A 19,091-nucleotide genomic window follows, 5' to 3' on the forward strand; every position below is an offset into this window, starting at 1 on the left:
CCAAGAAACGTATTTTTATCCATAGCATCAGATACTCAGCTGGACCACTAACAACAGTTCACTAATTTACATCAGATGCCCCATTGGGTCTATTTGATTTGCAAGTTTAAGTAGAAGATTGTTAATGAAATCACTGTTCCTATATACAAATATATAGCTGATCCAAAGAGAATGTAAATATCTACCACAAACCAAATCCAACTAGATTCTCTGAACCTTGTAGGAATTAATTGCAAGAATTACACTTTGGAGCTTTTAAAGTAAGAGATAATTGCCTCTTTTTCTGTCACGGGCTTACTAATACAGAACTTTAGTTTTTCCCAATCCTCCACAGTGGGACCTCCATAAGTCAAAGTAATGTAAACTGTGTGAGAGACGCTAATGTTAAGAACTACAAAAATATTCAAATGGGTATTTCAAGTGTGAAACAAAGCCTGTGGGTTTAGGAAATATTTCTTCACCCAATTCAAGGAGAACATATAAACTGGATTTTTTAACACTTCATAGTCCACAAAGGGCTTACTGTAGTGCTAATCCCCACAGCACCTCAAGCCCTGATTCAGCGAAGATGCAAGACAGTCATTCAAGCCTTAGCGGGACTCCTCAGGTGCCCAAAGTTCAGTCTGTTTCTAATTAACTTGCAGAACTACAACCCAGGTCAATAAAGTAACATTTCCAAAGGAATCCCAGAGCAGCTACTGTCTTCCCCTGTTTTATCATGGGTGCTTGCTAGTCTACTTATTTTCATTCAACTACAAGATGGTCTTTTCTTACAAAAGCCCACTTGCATCGCTCTAATTCCTGCTAAAATGTTTCCCACCCTGCTAGATGTCCCACTGAATAAGAGATTAGAAAGAGGATCAAGTAGAGGATGCTTAGCTCTCTTCTTTTCAGTATAGTACCTATTAACAGGAACTAGGTATATCCCACAGCATTGCAGTTCCTAAAATAGCTACAGGAAGAGGAGACAGTGAAATGCAAAATCCAGTGTGTTAATTCTCTTGTGAATTACTATCACAGTTTGCTACTAATTGGGAAAGTAAATAAAAAAAAGTCCTGACAATATGCTCTTTTCTAGTGGGGGCTATTCTCATTAAATGCAAAATAAAAGGTTGCTGCTTCTCCTTCTGACTGGAAATCCTTTACAGTGGAGAGAATGTTTCTCTTCATTTAATGAAAAAAGATCCAAAATTATATTAACACCAGGCTGAGTAGCCAGCTGCATTATGAATTTTCAATATTTCCTTTGCACTTCATGGCAACCTGCAGAGAGCTGCCACATCCTGAGGGACTGTACTCCTATTGTCACCCACAGGTGTACTTGTGCAACTTCATATGAAGGGAGTAAAAAAATTCTGCCAGGAGTTTGGCTCCTGTTTTCTACAAGTTCCCTGAAAGGGACAGATATTGGAGGATAGAGGATGCAGGATGACTGGGCAATCATGTAAGTAACTCTGAAGGATTAGGATGAGGGGTTACAAGTAACCAGAATGGAAGCAGATAAGCTGGAAATTTTAAAAATGCTGTACCTCCTAGGAAAAGTATATTAACAAACACTGCACAGGCATTCTTACCCTTTCAGCTTCAATCACACCTTCGTTTGAAATTTCAGCATCCACTGAAATTCAAAATACCCCTGCCTTCTTAAGATGCAGACTTAGATTAGTGTCACTCTCCTATAGTAACACAATTTTTACATCCACAAGAGGTAGGGACAAGAAAGTTATTAAAATGTTCTGGTCACTGGACTCCAAAAACTGGGATCACAAAGAGGTCGCTAATGACTAGTCCACCTGGCAGATTTAAAGCTAGGCACAAGGAGCTGCGATTTCCACTCTTCAGATTAAGGCTTTTGTGAGAAAGCAGATGAGAGGAATTCCAAAAAGAAGAAGGAAGGAAAAAAATGGGACACATTGTGGGGAAGAATAAAATAGCCCACGTGAAATTTCATCAAGAATTTTGCTAAGTCCTTGCCTTCAGCCAGACATCAGGAACGTCAAGTTATATTGCTTAGATAAAGTGAGTGGCATACAGAGAGCCCACAAAGCTGTGGTGTAAAGGGTGTTTTTTTTCTCTGGGATGACAATATCAGTTGGCAAGTAGAAAGGCAGCAGCAGATCTGCTGATTAGCTCAAGTAAATGCTAGCACAAAACTAGAGAAGTATCTTTCACAAATGTCCTGGGGGCTTTTCATCATTTTTATTACTATGCTGCTATATGATTTCTCCTAAAAAGGGAATGTATCTTTTAATGTGTAATGCAATACTACATTTTTTCCAATGACATTGTCATTTAAGAAGTTTCCCCCAACTATGACTCTCCTGCACATACACAGAGATGCAGTAGTTCACCATTGCCCCAGATTTATGACTACAACAGGTGAGGTGACTCGATCTAAGTTACAAAACGAACTTTGGCAACAGTCATTTTTAACCACATCAATTTCTATGACCAGGTTACAGCACATCCCACAGATGGTTTTTGATGACAAGGGAAGGCAAAATGACTTCAACTGCTTTGTTAAGAAAAATGCAATGTGCATTTGCAACCTCAGCGTAAGGTGCGTGTTGCAGAATTCAACCCTGGTATAACACCATTGGTCATTGCAGACATGCAAGAAATATACTTGGGACTATATGAACCAAAAAGTGGAGGAGATGGGGGAAAGCAAAGCACCACTTTTTAGAAAACTACTCAAAAATTATCTACTATTCCTTGTGTAGATGACCTAACTGAACACACACAGGCAGGTATATGCATCGTGTTATCAGAAAAGATGAAGATTTGGACTAAATCATAATCCTGAGAAGGAGGAACAGATCAGCTGGGGGTAAGGAGTGACCTGTGGTTCTCAGCAATACTTATCTGAGAAATGAGAAAGATATGCCTGGATTGAAACCTTTGGTAGGAACCAGCCTTGGCAGGCACTGTGAATAAGAGGATGAGACACTGGTGTGAGCTAAAGTGGAGTAGGAATCAGGTCTGGATTTTATCCCCAGATCTAAACCGACCTGCTGCGTGAAGCTTAACTCACTTCATCTCTTCATTTTCCTTTTTCAGCATTTGCCTTTCAGCTCTATTTAGGTGCCAAACCCTCTGGGCCAGGAAGTCTGCAAGTGGATGTGTACATGTGTGTACTACTGAAAAATACACTGTGATTTTGATTTGCTAATTATTTGCATGTCTTTTTTAGTGCTTTTTCTCCCATTGTAGTAGGTGCTGTGCAAGCAGAGGCAGGAAAGACAGTCAATTCTCCAGAGGTTATTAAAATATAAAGTATGTTCATGACAGACTCACAAGCAAGTTATTACTGCACAGTGAGTAGCCTACATGAGCTCAAGCATAGTAACTGTTCATATAGGCACTCTTAGCCAGGAACAAATGGAAGATAATTCTTTTTAGCCCAGTCCACAGTGAAAAGGGATTGACAAAGTCAAATTACATGGTGTTCTCTACCATCTGAGAGTACACACAGACAGTTACTGTGGCTCAGGCAGTGAGGAGTAACTGGTTAAACCATGGTAACTTACACAGAAAGTTTGATGGATAGAGACAGAGGACTGGTAAGAACGTTAGCTTCACACAAATCAATAATAGGTTTCATGGCCAAAGTGGGGCATTTTGATAGCAAATGCAACCCTGTATAAGAGTTCTGCAGGTTCCACAATAAACTAAAGGGTTTTCTTTCAGAAAATGAAGCATTTATTTTAAAATACTAATGTGCGTTTTTTAAAATAGTCCCAAAGCACACAAAACTTTGACAGAGCTGGCAAAATGGCATTGCCTTCTAATTTTACAGCAATAACATTGCATGTGGAAAGGAGCAACATCTACAGATTCTGACTAGTGCCCATGACTAACAACTCCTACAACAGCAGCATCAGAGGATCACTGATAACATTTCTTATCAGTTACAGGGAAGCTATCAAGATTCTGACTGTAGCCAACTGACTTACAGTGAAATTTGGCCAAAAACTGATTTTATTGTATAATGATTATTCAGCTAGAGGGATAGAATCTGATTTTCCTTTTGCTGTTATTCCATGCATGCAGATGTGTGTTGGCTCCACACTTATCCTAATGATGCAAGCTTTTGGTTTTAAAGACCATACTGGTTGTGATGTATTTGATCTCTGTGGTGTTTTGAATGGAAGATGTTTCTGTCCTTTCAGGCCTCTTCTATGGCAAGCAGAAGTGCTAACTGCTTGTGGGAGCGCTGGTTAGAGCAATTATAACTTCATGTACCTGTTGAGGCAATGAAACTCCCAAGGCAGTAGCTGCTATTTACAAGTCTTATTTGTTATGCTGACATTTTTATGCTTCTGTCAGGAATGATCAATCAGACATATTGGTAAAGCAGAGGTGAAAGTCTGCCTTACTGTTATTCTTAACAGCAGAGTTTCCTTGTAGTTTGCAATGAGGGAGGGGTGAACCCTGGAATGCAAAGGTTCAGTCCAGCTGAACGTACCTAAACTAGATGTATGTGAAACTTGCCTGCCACCCTTCAGATTGTTATTTTCACAACACGGTTCTGTAATTACTGACTCCAGAAGTAACATAACAACAGCTGTTCTTGTGATATTTTAATACCACTGGAATTACAAGAGGTAAGAAATTCATAGGTGTATGACAGTTTTGTAAATATCTGTTTCAGTATGAGTTTATCTCAAAATGAAATTGGTTTTGCCATCCCTAGGCAAAAAAGACATGGACTAGACACCAGAGGAAAAATTGGGGGAAGACCACGATAGTCAGGATTATTCAATTCAGAAGTAATAGCTATTTCTTAAAGAAAAATGGTGCTATTTGGAGCAGTTCAGATGGACACAGAGCAGCAGAGGAACAGCTAGCATGGTAGTTGACTGGAAAATTGAATTTCCAGAACACTTCTTAAAATAAACTCTCAACTTCGGCCAGGACAAGAAGACAGACGTTCCAGTTTGTTAGGAAGTTCCAGTTACATAGCTACACTATTAATGAATAAATACAACTATTTCAAGGATAAATAAAAAATGTTACTAGTATTTTCTAATTACCTTAATTTCCTGACTTTCACCACTGCAATGGGCAAAGACTCAAGACTCAAGAAGCCATGAAACTGCAAGAATTTGCAGCTCCAGGTTCCCTACTTGGGAGGCAACTGAGAGGTTCAGATAGAAAGCTAAGAAAAACAGGCAGGTTTCATAACGTTTCCACGAAATCAGCAAGCTCTGATGTAAATTTTACTTCCTTGTTCTTTCATACCTCGCAATGGAAATCTCTTTCACCTTAAAATATCTATGGAATAGGCAGAAATGGAGTAGTTCCTCATGTAGCTTATGAAGCAACCAATCAAGCCAACACCTGCTTTTCTTCATTGCTTCTAGAAGGGGCTAAAACACTTAACAAACTCAAATTAGAATAAGGCATTCGTATTTGCCAGAATAACCTCTTTCTCCAGTTTTGGGGGCCTCACCGGAAGAAGGTCATCAAGAAAGAGCAAAACTATTCAGAGAAGGGGAACAAATATGCAATGCAGAGTTGCATGAAATCACTGGGATCCATCTGTCAAACTATCACTCCTCCAGTGATCCAGCAGACCAGGGGTATGGACAGGAGAAGACAGGAAAGGGTTTCAAGCTAACCTGTTTCTTTTTTATTTGCAACAGATGAGGACTAGGAAAACACAAAGGGTTAGTTTCAGTGTTCTGAGAAGCATGTCTCCCTTGAGGAATGGTAAATTGTGACATGTTATCTCAGCTCCTTACAATTGCCTGGATAATCCTTGATCACTGCACATAGAACTACAGGACTGGGTTTATAGACTTAGAAGACATGGCATTCAAGCTTGAGAAAGCAAAAATTAAAAAAAAAATCATCTATTACCAAGAATAAATGAAAAATATGGTTAAAATTATCCAGGAGCTCATTATATTCTTGATACTTAATATAAAACTGACACTGAAATTAAAAGGCCGTAAATATAAAGCAAACAAAGAAACAAAGACACATTTATGCTGTATGCGGTTCACTGGTGGAATTCATTATTACAGAAGGTCAGAAGTGTTAAACTGTGGATTTTTAAAGATCTGGATAGTGACCATGCATAGCATCCATAATGAAGTGACATCAAGTTAATAATTTATTCTACCTCAAAAATTTTGGCATCATCTAATTGCCCACCAGATTCAATGTAAAATTTTTCCCTTCTGCCACAGTGATGTGAAACTGTAGTCATACTCTTTTTTTGGAATGTTTTCTGTCTCCCTGTAGCACCCCCCCACACACCCCCCCCCCCCCCAAAAAAAAAAAAAAAAAGAAAAAAAAAAGTAGAAGAGTGAAGAGAAACTCTCTTAGACTGAGGTTTCCCTTTTATAAATTCAGACTAAGGTCCCTCCACATTTTTTGAAAATAAGAAGGGCTGGGAAAACTCTGAAGTGCCTGATTCATGTGAGGAGTTACAAAGTGAGACCTTCAGATTGTTTCATAGATACTGCAGCTTGTAGTGAACCGTGGGTGGCTTTTCACCAGCTTCAGGATTTTTCTTCTTAGTCCTTAAATCCCACATAGACATCTTCCATTGTTTGGAAACAGGATTTCTCCTCAATAGCTTAGAGAAAACCGGTACATATTCCTACCTCATGCTGTATTTTGTTTTTGCGTTGGTAGCTGAGATTCATGGACATTTTGGTCACAGTCTGCAGGGTTTGGGCATTCCACAGAGACTGCAGAGGCAGAAGTTGCCACTTTAGATCCTCGTTCTGGCTAATTCAGTGCTGTGTCTGTCCATGGTCAGGAATACTTGCTTCAGAGAAGAGCCACAGACAAGATAGGTGTGAGACAGTATGTTTTACAGGGAGTACTCATCCTGATTTCCAAATACTAGATTGGTTCAAGAGCTGAAAAAAAAGTTTTATCTTCTTTCCAGTCTTAGTCCTTCTTTGAATCTTCTTAAATTCTCCACCTCATGACAGGGAAGTGGATTTCAACCAATGCTGATCTTGATTAATTTTCACAACCCTAGCTGAGCCTTTCACTCAACTAATGTGTCAGGTACAGGACACTTCATGGGCTAATGACCTGACCTAGTCTGGGAATTCTAATACCATTATAGCTGTCAACAGAGGAGGGTTGAGGAGGAACAGCATCATCTTGACAATGTCCCTCAAAAATGAAAAAATGTTTTCTTCACACAGCTATGGACTTAAAATTGTCAACCACAAATTCATATAATTAATGAAAAGATAAAAATCTCATGCACATGCTCTGGAGAACACAGCAGTTTCTGTACTAACTTCCTTTTTGACAAAAATACAAAAGCCCATCTTGGACATAAATAACTCTGAAGAAAAAATGAAAAAAAAAAAAAAAAAAAAAAAGCAGCCTTATTAAAGCTAACCAGAATGAGACACATCCAGGAATGAATAATGCCCAAGGAGACCTCAGGGTCAGAGTGGGCAGTGAATCAGGCATTGACAATGCAATATGGCAGGGGAAAAGAAAGCCTGCAAATGTGGTCTGTCATAAAGGAGAGATAGACTGTGTCCAGAAGGCTCCCGTGGGAATACTCTGCAAATACTCACTGAGCTCCTGACCTGTCATTGCCAAAAAAAAAAAAAAAATCAAAAATAATGAGGGAACTAGAGGAAGTTCAAAGAAGAACAATCAGAATGATCTGCAGGCTGGAAAAACTCAGCTGTGTGGAAAGACTAAAATGTCTAAATAATGGAAGTGGTACCTAAAAGCCACTGCTTTTCTGGGTGATTTGTTTAACTAGAGTTCAAAAATATATGGAAAGCAGAATACAGCCTCTTTACACTGTTTTGGCTTTTGTAGGTATCATGCAGAGTCCTTAAAAGCCCAGTGTTGTGCTGAAGAAGGACCCTGACAACACAGTGACTGTAGGGAATAGCTTGAAGGCTTCCCTAAGGACCCCAGTACCAGTTTCAGGGATAACATCTATGCTGAGTAACAGTTTCAGGGATAACAACTATACTGTGGAGATGGTGCTGCAGCACTGTAGCAATTACAGCACAAGCAGCAAGATCATTACCTGAACTTCTGGTGCTCAGAGTATTTAAATTATACTAAAAGCCTTGAAATGGTCCAGAAACAGAAGCACACAAAGGTGGCTTAGAGCCAGCACAGACCCATCCTTAAGACACAGCAAGCAGAAATTGTGAGAGGTGGGTAGGAGGAAGGGAAGAACAAGGGGGGGGGGGGGGGGGAAGAATATATGATTTAAGATTGACTAGCAGGGGAATAAAAGTACATCATAAAGGTCAAACCTAAGACTGTGGACATGTGAGAGGCAAATGGCAGAAAGCTTCACTCCTTGTAACATTTGCCATGAATCTAAAGGGGACACAGTGCAGCTGAATTGGAGTGGACTCTTGTCAGGTAAATAATAAACAGGCAGGCAATTTCCGTCTTGTCATTTAATACTCAGATTAAAACACCTAAGGCCTTATTTCAGGCTAGAATTGGGTGGAGGGCGGCGGGGGGAGGCTGTACGATATATATGTGTGCAGAGGGGCTTCACGAGTCCCACGGCAAAAGCCGAGATGTCAGCTCGTTCTGCACTAAGATTAGTCACAACCTCGTGAGTGGGGAGCCCTCTGGGGAGAGGGGGCCTGGCAGGGGCAGGCACCTGGAAAATCCTCCTCCGCTGCTTCCCATTCACATAGAAACCGCCACATGTGATCACCCCCACAAAGTGTCATCACCATTAATAATTCACCGAAATTCTCGATTCATCAAGTCCAGGAAGTTCCCGGGAAGTGTGGGAAAAGCCCAGTCGAGCATCTCTGGTTGTCAAGAGAAGGACTTGAAAAGGGCTCCGAGGATGAGAAAGCCGCACAGCACAAACACACAGTTCACAACCGAGGAGAGTGCCTCTCCCTCTTTTTCACCCCTCCCCACACCCACTGCCCCGATTTTATTCTCCTTGTACTATCACTACGGAACGATTAGGAGGAAGCTGGCCGCTCTCCACCTCAAATACGGAGAGGCTCTCGGGGGGAAGGGGGGGTCCCTAGCACAGCCCTCCCCCTCTGCCCTCCCACCGCATTCACTTGCAAATGCTGCCCGCCCGCAGGAGCCCGCTCCGCGCCCGCTCCGCGTCCCCCCCCCCCCCGTCCCCAGTGCGGCAGCTCCGCCGGCTTCGGCATCCGCAGCGCCGGCGCCGGGAGTGTGTGTGTGTGTGTGAGTGTGTGTGAGAGAGTGTGAGTGTGTGTGTGAGAGAGTGTGCGTGTGTGTGCGCCTGCCGGGGAAGCAAGCAGAGAGGGAGGAGTTTGGCTTCCCCCCCCCCCCCTTTCCCTTCCCCCCCCCCCCGCTTTTTTTTTTTTTTTTTTTTTTATTAATCAGGAGCACCGAATGGAAACCAATCAGATAGAGAGCCCCCTCGGCTTGGGCTGCCTGCATGCTGGAGTTAAAAAGTGCTGCCGGCCGAGCGGGAGCCCCAGTGAGAGGCGGGGAGGCTGAGCGGTGGGGAGCAGGGGCCGGGGAGCCGCGCTGCTGCTGCCGCCGCCGCCGCCCCGGGCGAGGCTCGGCCCGTCGTCCCCGCTTGCCGGTAAGGAGCTGCGGCTTTGCACTTCTTTCGGAGCAAGTTTCAACTGTCACCAGGCGGCTGCCTTCCTCCCCCTTTTTTTTCTTTTTTTTTTTGTTTTGTTTTTGCCATGCTTATTGGGAGTCCTAATTGGGGGGGGGGGGGGGCAGGGCGGGGGGAGGGGGGGGCAAGCACTTATTTTGCAAAGTTATCAGCTGTCTTGCGGAGGGCTCTGACCCCCGCCCCCCCCCCCCCCCCGCCGCGCCGGGGGGTCCGTCCCCGGGGCTGCGCGGCGCCCGGCGGCTCGGCGGCGGTGTGGGGACCGCGGCTGCTGTTGTTTTAAGTCAGGCGGAGGGATGCGGCGTTTTCCCGGGAATTGTCGCCAGCAAGACACTTCGGTCGAGGGGAGGTGGTGAGAACGGGAGGGGGGTCGTGTGTGTTTGGAAGGGAATAATAATCATAATCCTCATCATAACAACAATAGGAGAAGCGTGATGAATAACTGGAAAATAATATTTAAAAAAAATATCTCTTGGTTTCTTGACACTGCCTAGTTGCTGTGAAATGGATACAGGGCAAAACCCTTTGGATCATGAGCAAAATCCGAGGGAAAGTGCAGAGCTGAATGTAGAGCACAGTTGAAATGAGGCACTCCCTCAGCGAAAAGAAGGGGGCAGAGGGGGCAGATCTGGGGACGTTACAGGAATTGACAAATGTGAAGTCTTTTTATTTGATAAAAGAACGGGTTGGGGAGTGATGGAGGTGATGGAAGAAAGGGGGTAGGCGTACAAGCATTTTACAGGAGAGAAGTTGGATAATTGCAGAAAGAAAGCTGGTAACATACTTTGTACGTCAGATAGATACAACTATTTATATATTCACATGTATATAACTCCTACATGCACACAGAGGGAAACCAATACACAGTATGTATCCTATATATATGTATTCTTATGCAAAAGGTTGAGTCGAGATAAGCAATAGCAGTAGAGGTCAGTGGCTGTGGAAAGAAGTCTTGTCACTGCTGCAATAAAATCCATATTTTACGGAGAGTTAAATGCAGTACTTTGTAAGTGGAAGTGGATGGTCACCAAGTAACTCCTGATGACATTCAAGGATCAAGAAGTTTAATGACCGAAATTACTCCCGGCACGATGGCACAGCTGCTACTTTTATACAAATCGAGAAGATGGGGCACCTTTTTCCTTGTACTTTTGTATGGTGGGGGATTTTAAAGTTCTTTTAGCACTGCATGAGAGATTGTGTAGCAAAAATTACAGAGTGTCAGGTCAGTCCTTTCTCCACATCTGGAATAGAGAGGACAGTTGTTCCTGTCTATTCAGGAATCTTTGAGGATGGTACATACATCCTACTTGTGTACTTCATGAGCTATGTGCATGAACATATGCACAAGGAGAACACTACAATCAAGAGCAAGGTTATTTCCATTCCCTTTTGTCACAGGACCATATGTAATAGCACCCTGGAAATAACATAATTCCAAGGGAATAAAATCGCTTGAATGTGCAGACCTCTTTGGTTTTAATCAAAATAGACATAACTCTCCCAGTCAAGATAAAGGCTTATCTCATGTATTTGCTGGGCTGAAATCTCTATGCAGTCAGTTCTGTGCAAATGTGCTTGCATTTTACTTAAAGCATTCCATAAAATTGATTAACATCTGTTCCTGAGCAATATAATGCTATGGGTAATGGTGCATCCCTATTCATTTCTTTTTTTCTAATTCCCGTTTAAAGGCAATAAGTTTGCATGTCACAGGAGAGTCCAGTAAGGCTTGGAGGCTTGTGATCAAGATCAAGTAGATTCCTTTATCATCAATATATACAGTTTTAAAGGCCTGGCAGCAATGACACAATTGGATAGCTCCTTTAAACAGCCCAAACATGCTAATAAAGACTGCAGGGCTGAATCCCTTTTTCCTCTCCTCTCAGATGTTATCTGACACAGCACTGGTAAATATACAGTCTCATATGCTTCTGGCTTTCAGCTGCACCATAATCTTTCTGGACATATTTCAGAATAACGTAATCGGAGGCAGCAATACCTCTTTTTTTTTTTTTTTTTTTTTAAGGAAAATGGCATTGATTCAGTCCTGTTGTAGTTCTCTGCAATTATCCTTCGCAGCCATTTAAGGAACTGGGGTCTCTGTAGGGACTTATTAGTCCCTCTAGGTGTTTTAGTTTTCGCATGAGTTCACAGCTCTTACATATCTCCATGCCAGCACTCCAGAGATTACATTTATAGACATGGTCATCATTTTCTAACCAGGTTGTTCAGCTAGAAATATGCATCTTAACTTCTGACTCTTCCCTCCCTCCTTCTTTCCCTTGCACAGCTCTCCCATGCAAACAGTAACCTGCCGCTGAAGGCAGCCTTCCCTTCCATAAAGTTTGCATTTTGCCATCTGCTGTTTCAATAATATTTAGTTGAGAGACTTCCTTGAAAGCAAAACACACACGTTAAAAAATGTGGTATTTTTTTTCTCCTCCTTTCTGCTGAAGATCTCAAAACTAATGCAAACTTGATAGAAGTTATGAATGTGCCTGTGCTCTCACCAGCTGAGATCCTGCCAGAGCACCTTCTCTCAGGGAGCAATCCTCTACTCAAGGGCACACTGGGTTCCTCGGGGCAGGATCTTCCCTCCAGTCCACCATCCCCTCAGATCTGCTACATCATTTTTGTTTCAGCTGAAGATTTCAGCACACCGATCTGCTGCTTGTTAACAGACTTCTGCAATATTTTGGGGTTTGGAAGGAATCACAATTGGATTTTCCAGTGGATGGCTGTGTGCTCTGTTGTGGTCAAGCAGATCTAGAGGGCATTGGCATTTATCTGTTGTTAAATGGAATGGTGGTCTCCATCTCTTGCTTAACTGAACTTTTTAGTGTGCCATCTGCTCTTTGTTGACTACTTTTAAACTATGTTCACTTGCTAGTGCAATCTTGTAGCATTAAGACTCAAGATGGGCAGGAAATTGCTTATGGATCTCCTTGGAAATGGTGGCTAATTACTAAAATGAAAGGTAGCTGAAATCTATAAAAACAAGTGGGTAGAATCCGTTGGAAACAGCAGGCCCCACTGTGATGGTGCCTCATCTTGCATAATGGTTGCAATTCCTCTAGTGGCTCTGTTGCAATTATACCAGAATAAAGTAGAATTGGTTTTCAGTATCTTTTGATTATCCTAAGCATGCGGGAAATGCCATGGAGGGGCTGTGCCTTGGAAGCTGGGTGTTAGGGAGACTTCTTCATTAACCCCTTAAAGACCTAGTTAGCTGCAGTAACTTCCAATTTCTTAAAGGCTTTGCATCATTTGGGGTTTGCTTCTTGTTCTCTTTCTTTTTTTCTAAATAATTACTTGGGTTCACAATTCTCAGAAGCAGGGCTCATTATAAACTTAGTTGTGATTATCCTGACTGCCATGTGGGGCCAAATTCAGGACCTTTTCAACATAAATCTTTAAAGTGAGTCCCCCATCCTGCACATGAAGGGAACGGCGCTGTGTGCTGCCGAACCCAATCTCTTCTGCTGACTCTATGCAGGATTCAACTTGCAGTATAAACACTGTTCTCAAGTTTAAATATGTTCTGGTTGAGATAAAAATCCAGTAGCAGCTGGTTTGCTCATGCTGCTTGCTTAGTCATGGCAGCCCTTTCCAAGGGGCCTGGAGAAACTGGACTCTGTGAGGAGGAGAGAGGTGTTATGACATCTCGCCTTGTTTCATTTGGGATGGGAGAGAAGAGATGTAGAGGAAACGCTTAGTGTGATTAAGCCCAGCTGTTATCTGTCTTTCTTGCTTAACAAAAAGTATAGGGCAGGTTATTAGTCCCTGTCTGAGTTTTAAAAACACCCTTGAAGAATGCATAATTAATGCAAAACATCAGCAGAAAAAGTCATCCTCACTAGGTTGTGTTGTGAGTGATGCTGCAGTGGAACTAGGTGGAGAAAGTGCTGGATAAAAGCATTTTTAAAGTTTGAGTACTTCTCTTCACATACATTTGGGTTTTTCTTGCTGTAAATCTTAGTCTAAGAGCTTCTCGCTCATCCTTCCCCAATAACTGGCCACTGTCTGTTGGGAGTTCATCCAGCCTTGAGTTCCTAAGCTTCTCCAGGGCACTGCTGTGTGTCCTAATCCTGATTACCCATCAGCGGCTTCCTCTCCCTATTTCGGGCAGCGTTATCCCTCCTTGCACCCGTGACCATCTCCTGTACTTACTCCAGGTGTGGCTGGCTGCCAACGTTGTCTTCCACTTTATTTATTTTCCTGGCTGGGCACTTGGCACTGAAAGCCCAAACAAATACTGTGAATATTTTTATTTATGCTTTTGTTTGTTTGTTAACAGGAGCACTCCCAGAAGAAACTAGAGTAACTGTAGTTCAGGTCTATTTAGAGTGGTGTGAATTAATGTTACTGGTTGGTACAGCCAGTCTCACAGAGCTGCCCACTCCTCCAAGTGTTTTCCTCTTTCAAAATAAACCAGAAAAGACAGTTTTTGCTGCAGCTGCAACCCCCTCAGCAGCAGTGAGGAGCAGCGCTGATGGAAAAGGAAAACTGCGTCTTTCTGGTGAGGGGATCCTGTGAGCCCTGCCAGGATGGAAAAGGCACATCTGGCATGGTGTCCTTCATGAGTTATGGTGTTGGACTTCCAAAAAGAAGCTTTAAACAAAGTGATTGCTTAACTGTGATGGTGCCAGAGCATTTTTGATAGCACTCTGCTGAAACATCCAAGATTACACTGATACTGCATTACCTTTCTTAACACCCAGCCACAAGACACCCTCTCCATACTCTCCTCTTTGCCAAGCGCACAGACAGAAGAGCATATACATTTCCATCTGGTTGCATTCAGGAACAGTGCCAGCCATGCTATGTTTTAAGTAACCTGTTCAATAATGGCTTTATTCTGGTGTTGTGGGCAAATATTTTATGGACTAATTCGCTTGTCTTGCCAGGATATACATATGTATTTATATATAGCCAGAAAGTGTTTAGTTCTATCCAGAATGTGACTATTAGATTTCATTTGCAACATAAATACCCATCATAACCCCCTCAGCTCTTCCCTAGTGACACACCACAACGCACAGAAGAGAGCACTTTATGAATGAGATCGGTCCTGTACGATCTGGGTACCTTAATTCCTCTCAGCTAAACTAATTCCATTATCTTGCTGTAATGTTTACAGCTGCCTGTGAGATAATAGGTAGTGTATCTTTCCAGCATTCCCACTTCTGCAGATAATCACAGAGCCAGAGCAGGAGCACCTCGGAGAAGGGTCAGCAGGAATTGAAAATTAGCACAGAAATTAAACACTAGTTGAGTTTCCCCAGGTACTGCAGGTGCGTGCTTGTCTGGGTGTGAGGCAGAGCCGCCTACTCCCTAACTGCTGCATTTCAATTGTCAGTTAATAGCTTCTATAAGCACAAAGGCTGCTTAATCAACACGATCATTAGCATGTAGCTCTGCTTTGGTGGTAAGGGTAAGACCAAACTCAAAGAAAATAGTTGCCTCTGACGGTAACTCCACTTTGTGTTCTTGAAGGTCGTGGGGATCCAGACCTGTCCTGTGTGTGGGGTGGTGGGAGAACCACACGCGCCTGCAGATCCCAACAGGGGTGCTGATACCAGGCAGCACAGAGGCCAACCTCTGTACTGGCACTGTCACCTGAGGGAAAGCCCTCTTGCTTACAAAGATATTCATGTGTCCTCTTCCCCTATCCCCCCCAGTTCCAGTACATTAACAAAAATAATTAAAAGCACAGTTGCTTTTAGTTTTGCCCTAAGCATTCAGGTGGAATCTGTTTCTTTGCTGAACTGATTCTCTTTGAGTGCCTGGTGGGTTGTAACTTTAGGGTGTCATTAGTCTGGAAATCATTATTTGACAAAAGCATCTTCATGGACAAAAAGAAAGTGAAATAGCTTATCATATCATGCCAAAAAACCCGCCCACTATCATTGTGAGATTGCGTGTGGACATTTGGGAGTCTTGCTTCAAGTAAGGGGCAAGGCATAGTTGATCGACATGGGGCCTTCACTCAAAAGCTGTTCAAGTATTCCACAGTCTGTAAAAAATACATCTTCACCACACAGCCCCCCTGTGAGACTGACCTGTATAATTGGCCTTGTTTTACAGCAGGGGGAAGCAAATCACAACAGAGGTGAGTGACTTGCCCAAGGTCACATGAGGAGGCCATAGCACAGCAGGGATGCTGAACCAGGATCTTACAGCAAGTACAGCTTGCAGTCAACCCTCCTGGCTCTCTGCTGCTCACTTGAGCTGTTGGAGCTGATCAAAGAATGGATGGAGAAAAAAAATCAGACTTGGGTCTCTTTTTCTCATCCAAAAGAAAGCCAATTATTTTTCTCAAGGACTTCTTGCAGCCGCTTTGACACTCTCTCCCCAAAGGATTTTCTGGATGTTTTTTGCTTGTTTGTTCAGTCGTGTTCTGCGTGGAGGGGAAGGGGGAGGCTGGGTAGCTCCAGAGCTGTCTAGGACAAGACTGAATATCTTATTCCCAGGAGAAAGTAATCCAAGCTGTCCCCAAGCAAGGTGGCGATGACCTTCCTCTCTGCACTGGCCCAGTTGCACTGGCCACAGAGTTTCTTTACCACTCCCTGACTCATCCATTCCCACCTACTTATGCCTGTGGGAGAGAAGGGGATAAAAAAGTCTCATAAAAGGCTGCCTTTTCTGCATGCTGCTGCCGGTGGTTTGGAGCAGACAGAGGTCACACCACACTCTCTCTTGTTCACGTCCATGCCTGTATGAATTCATGAGGACATGGCGTACACCAGTACCCCTGGCATGGGTATTGATCCTAGTATAAATAAATAGATGAAGAAATAGAAAAAGACACATAAAAAAGACACGTTAAATTTACAAGTTACATGGCAGGGTAAGAGACAACTAGTACCAGGTTCTGAGCCGCGTGCCACCTACTATGCCATCATGCTTTTGGAGCTGGCCTCTCAAACTCATCAACCACTATAAGAATTCAAGAGAGCCTATTTCCTCATTTTCACAGTGCGAAGAGTGCTCTGGCAGAGCACAGAGCAGAAATGTATAGAGTTAGAATCCCTTTCAGGGAGCAAATTCCTTTTGTGAAATTGGTGCTCAATTTAGCTGTCACTGCTGAAAGGGAAAAAGATGCAGAAGCAACTTTTAAGTCCACCAGCCACATCCCTTTAAGCAATTCATGCTGTGCCAACCAGTTTTATAAAACTCTGTATTTTATCTAAACTCCATTTAAGTCTAAATAATATGAATGCCCTGCTATGCTATTTCCCTTCTTACTGCTGATAATTAGCAAGTTATTTCTGCTATAAACAAAGCAGTGTTCTTCTCTCTCTCTGCCTTATCATACCTGGTCCCAGAGCAGTTTACTTTTAAACATACCAATAAACTGCACTGAAGTCCACAAGACTGTTTGAATACTTAAGTGCCTTCCTGGATCAAGATACGAGGGTCTTGTAATGAAGTGTTTACGACTTTGTAATTATTTCCACGGTGACCAAACCATGACCTCCAAAAAATTGTATACTTGGTCTCCCTAAATAGTAGACTTGGAAAAAGGGGGATGGAAAAAAACCTGTGTAAGGAATGATCATCATTTCCCATTGAAGCCCGTCCAGCAATATAGCCCTGGCTCATTTGTACAGCATGGAGGTGGATTCTCTGCTGTCCTTCTGCTCCCATCAGCAGCTGGGGGCAGTTGCAGTGGGGATGCAGAGGACTGGACTGATTGTCATTTGCTGGCTGGAAGGTAGCAGGGACATCTTTCCTTTGCACAAGTGTCTCTGTGCGTTACATCTCTAAAGCCACTTCTTAGCTCAGATTCTTCCTTCTGGTGCCTGTGTCTTCAGGTCATCAGCACTTAAGAGGAAGCAGTGCATAAGCATCCAAGGAAAAAAGCTGCCCCAGTGTATCTTATTTATTAATATTTACAACCATCAGCACAATTCTGCAGACAATCTAATCTCAAGGAGCTTTGAAATTCAGTGCTTTTCAGAGCAGTGTTTCCCATCAGAAACAGAAGTGTGCACTCTGATTTGTAGAAAGGATTTCTTTTCCTCTTGGAAAAAAACCCCAAAACAACACAAAAATAGGCTCCCACTTTTCTCAGCACAGAATTTATATTGTTATTAAATGAATTATATTATCATATTGTAACATGTTCGGGTGTTTTTTGCAGGATTTCTGAAGTGGCTCCTCATTAATCTACCGTAATTCATTTGTCAGATATCTCAAAGCTACTTGATATCACAGTTACTTTAAGGTATGACAGAGTTTTCCTTAGCAACAGGTTGTAATTTCAACCGGGCTGTTAAATGTGAGGTCAGAAGCTGGTTGCCGCAAATCTAGGAGGTTAAAATACACTAAACATCCTTGTCTCCTGTTGCAATACCATCCTGAATCCTGGATGAGCAAAAGTAAATACTGGGGTTACTCAGGAGCAGGTTTTGTCTCTTGGAATGGCTCATTTAATATTAAGTGTATTTTGTGCTTATTACAGAGGTATTTCTGCTTGGTCAAACTGGCGTTAAAACCAGCCTTCATGTGATGCAGGCACCTCAGGTGCAGATTTAGTTTCGAACCCTGACCCGAGCAAGTATCTATTACGTCTCAGAGGCTGCGGGTCACTGTGGGATGGAGCTGCTGGAGCAGTGGTGCCTCCTGGGGGGGGGCGGGGTGTTGGCAACAGGCATCCTGACATGACCAGGCATCCCAGCCCCAGAAGGCAGCCAGAAAACTTACTTCTGGAGGCTGAATTTAGCAACAGCGAGCACATAGGCTACGAGTGACACCAGCTTCAGTAAGTGTTTGACTGGGGCTAGGTTGCTGCAATCCAAAACACCAGAGGTCTTGTGTTAAGTCCCAAACTGGGTGTGATTGGCTACCGTGGTGATAGAAAGTACCAGATTACGGCAGCAGCAGCAGTTTCCAGCTCTGGGAATGGTGCGGTGAGCACAAGGAGAAGATACTCAGCCAGCTGGTGCTTAAAGTCCCATTCTTCACTTCCTTCAAAGGTGACATGGTAGAAGGTTTGATATTTTTTATATACACTACTGATGGTAGTGCAGGACTCATGGTTATCCCAGCTTTATTTACGGGATGTGCTGTATAAAGGGTGATGAGGACATGCTTTCAGGCACCACTCAACTTCCTATGTTCTCTTTACCTTACATATTTATCTTATTCCACTGGACTGTTTCATGCTCATCTGTTGTTTTATAAGATAATGATCGTTTGCCCAGCTCTGTGCCTGTTAGAATCATAGAATCATTTAGGTTGGAAAAGACCTTTAAGATCATCAAGTTCAACTGGTAACCTAGCACTGCCAAGTCCACCACTAAACCATGTCCCTAAGCCCCATGTTGCCTCTGGGAAGACAAGACATGGCCAGGAAGCCAAAAGTTCAATGGACATCAGTGTGTCGGAAGTAGGTCGTTGTCCTCACATGGTGTGTCATGGGGCTGGAGGAGCTCACTCTGCACTTGCTGTTTTACCGTTGACTCCGACTGTCCCAGCAGAACAGAGATCAAGC

At 43.0% G+C, this 19,091-nt stretch overlaps 1 protein-coding gene across 1 annotated transcript in view; it reads left to right on the plus strand.

The window, feature by feature from the left end:
- The first annotated feature begins 9,469 nt into the window (after nucleotides 1-9,469).
- The window catches only part of LOC141924268 (cadherin-6), a 103,436-nt gene continuing 93,814 nt past the window's right edge, over nucleotides 9,470-19,091 (plus strand). Inside the window, exon 1 of the mRNA XM_074826510.1 lies at nucleotides 9,470-9,550. The gene's annotated coding sequence lies outside the window, so the exon portion shown is untranslated. The remainder of the gene's footprint in view (nucleotides 9,551-19,091) is intronic.

This window comes from Strix aluco, chromosome 1, assembly GCF_031877795.1.
Source record: "Strix aluco isolate bStrAlu1 chromosome 1, bStrAlu1.hap1, whole genome shotgun sequence".
NCBI classification, from domain to species: Eukaryota; Metazoa; Chordata; class Aves; order Strigiformes; family Strigidae; genus Strix; species Strix aluco.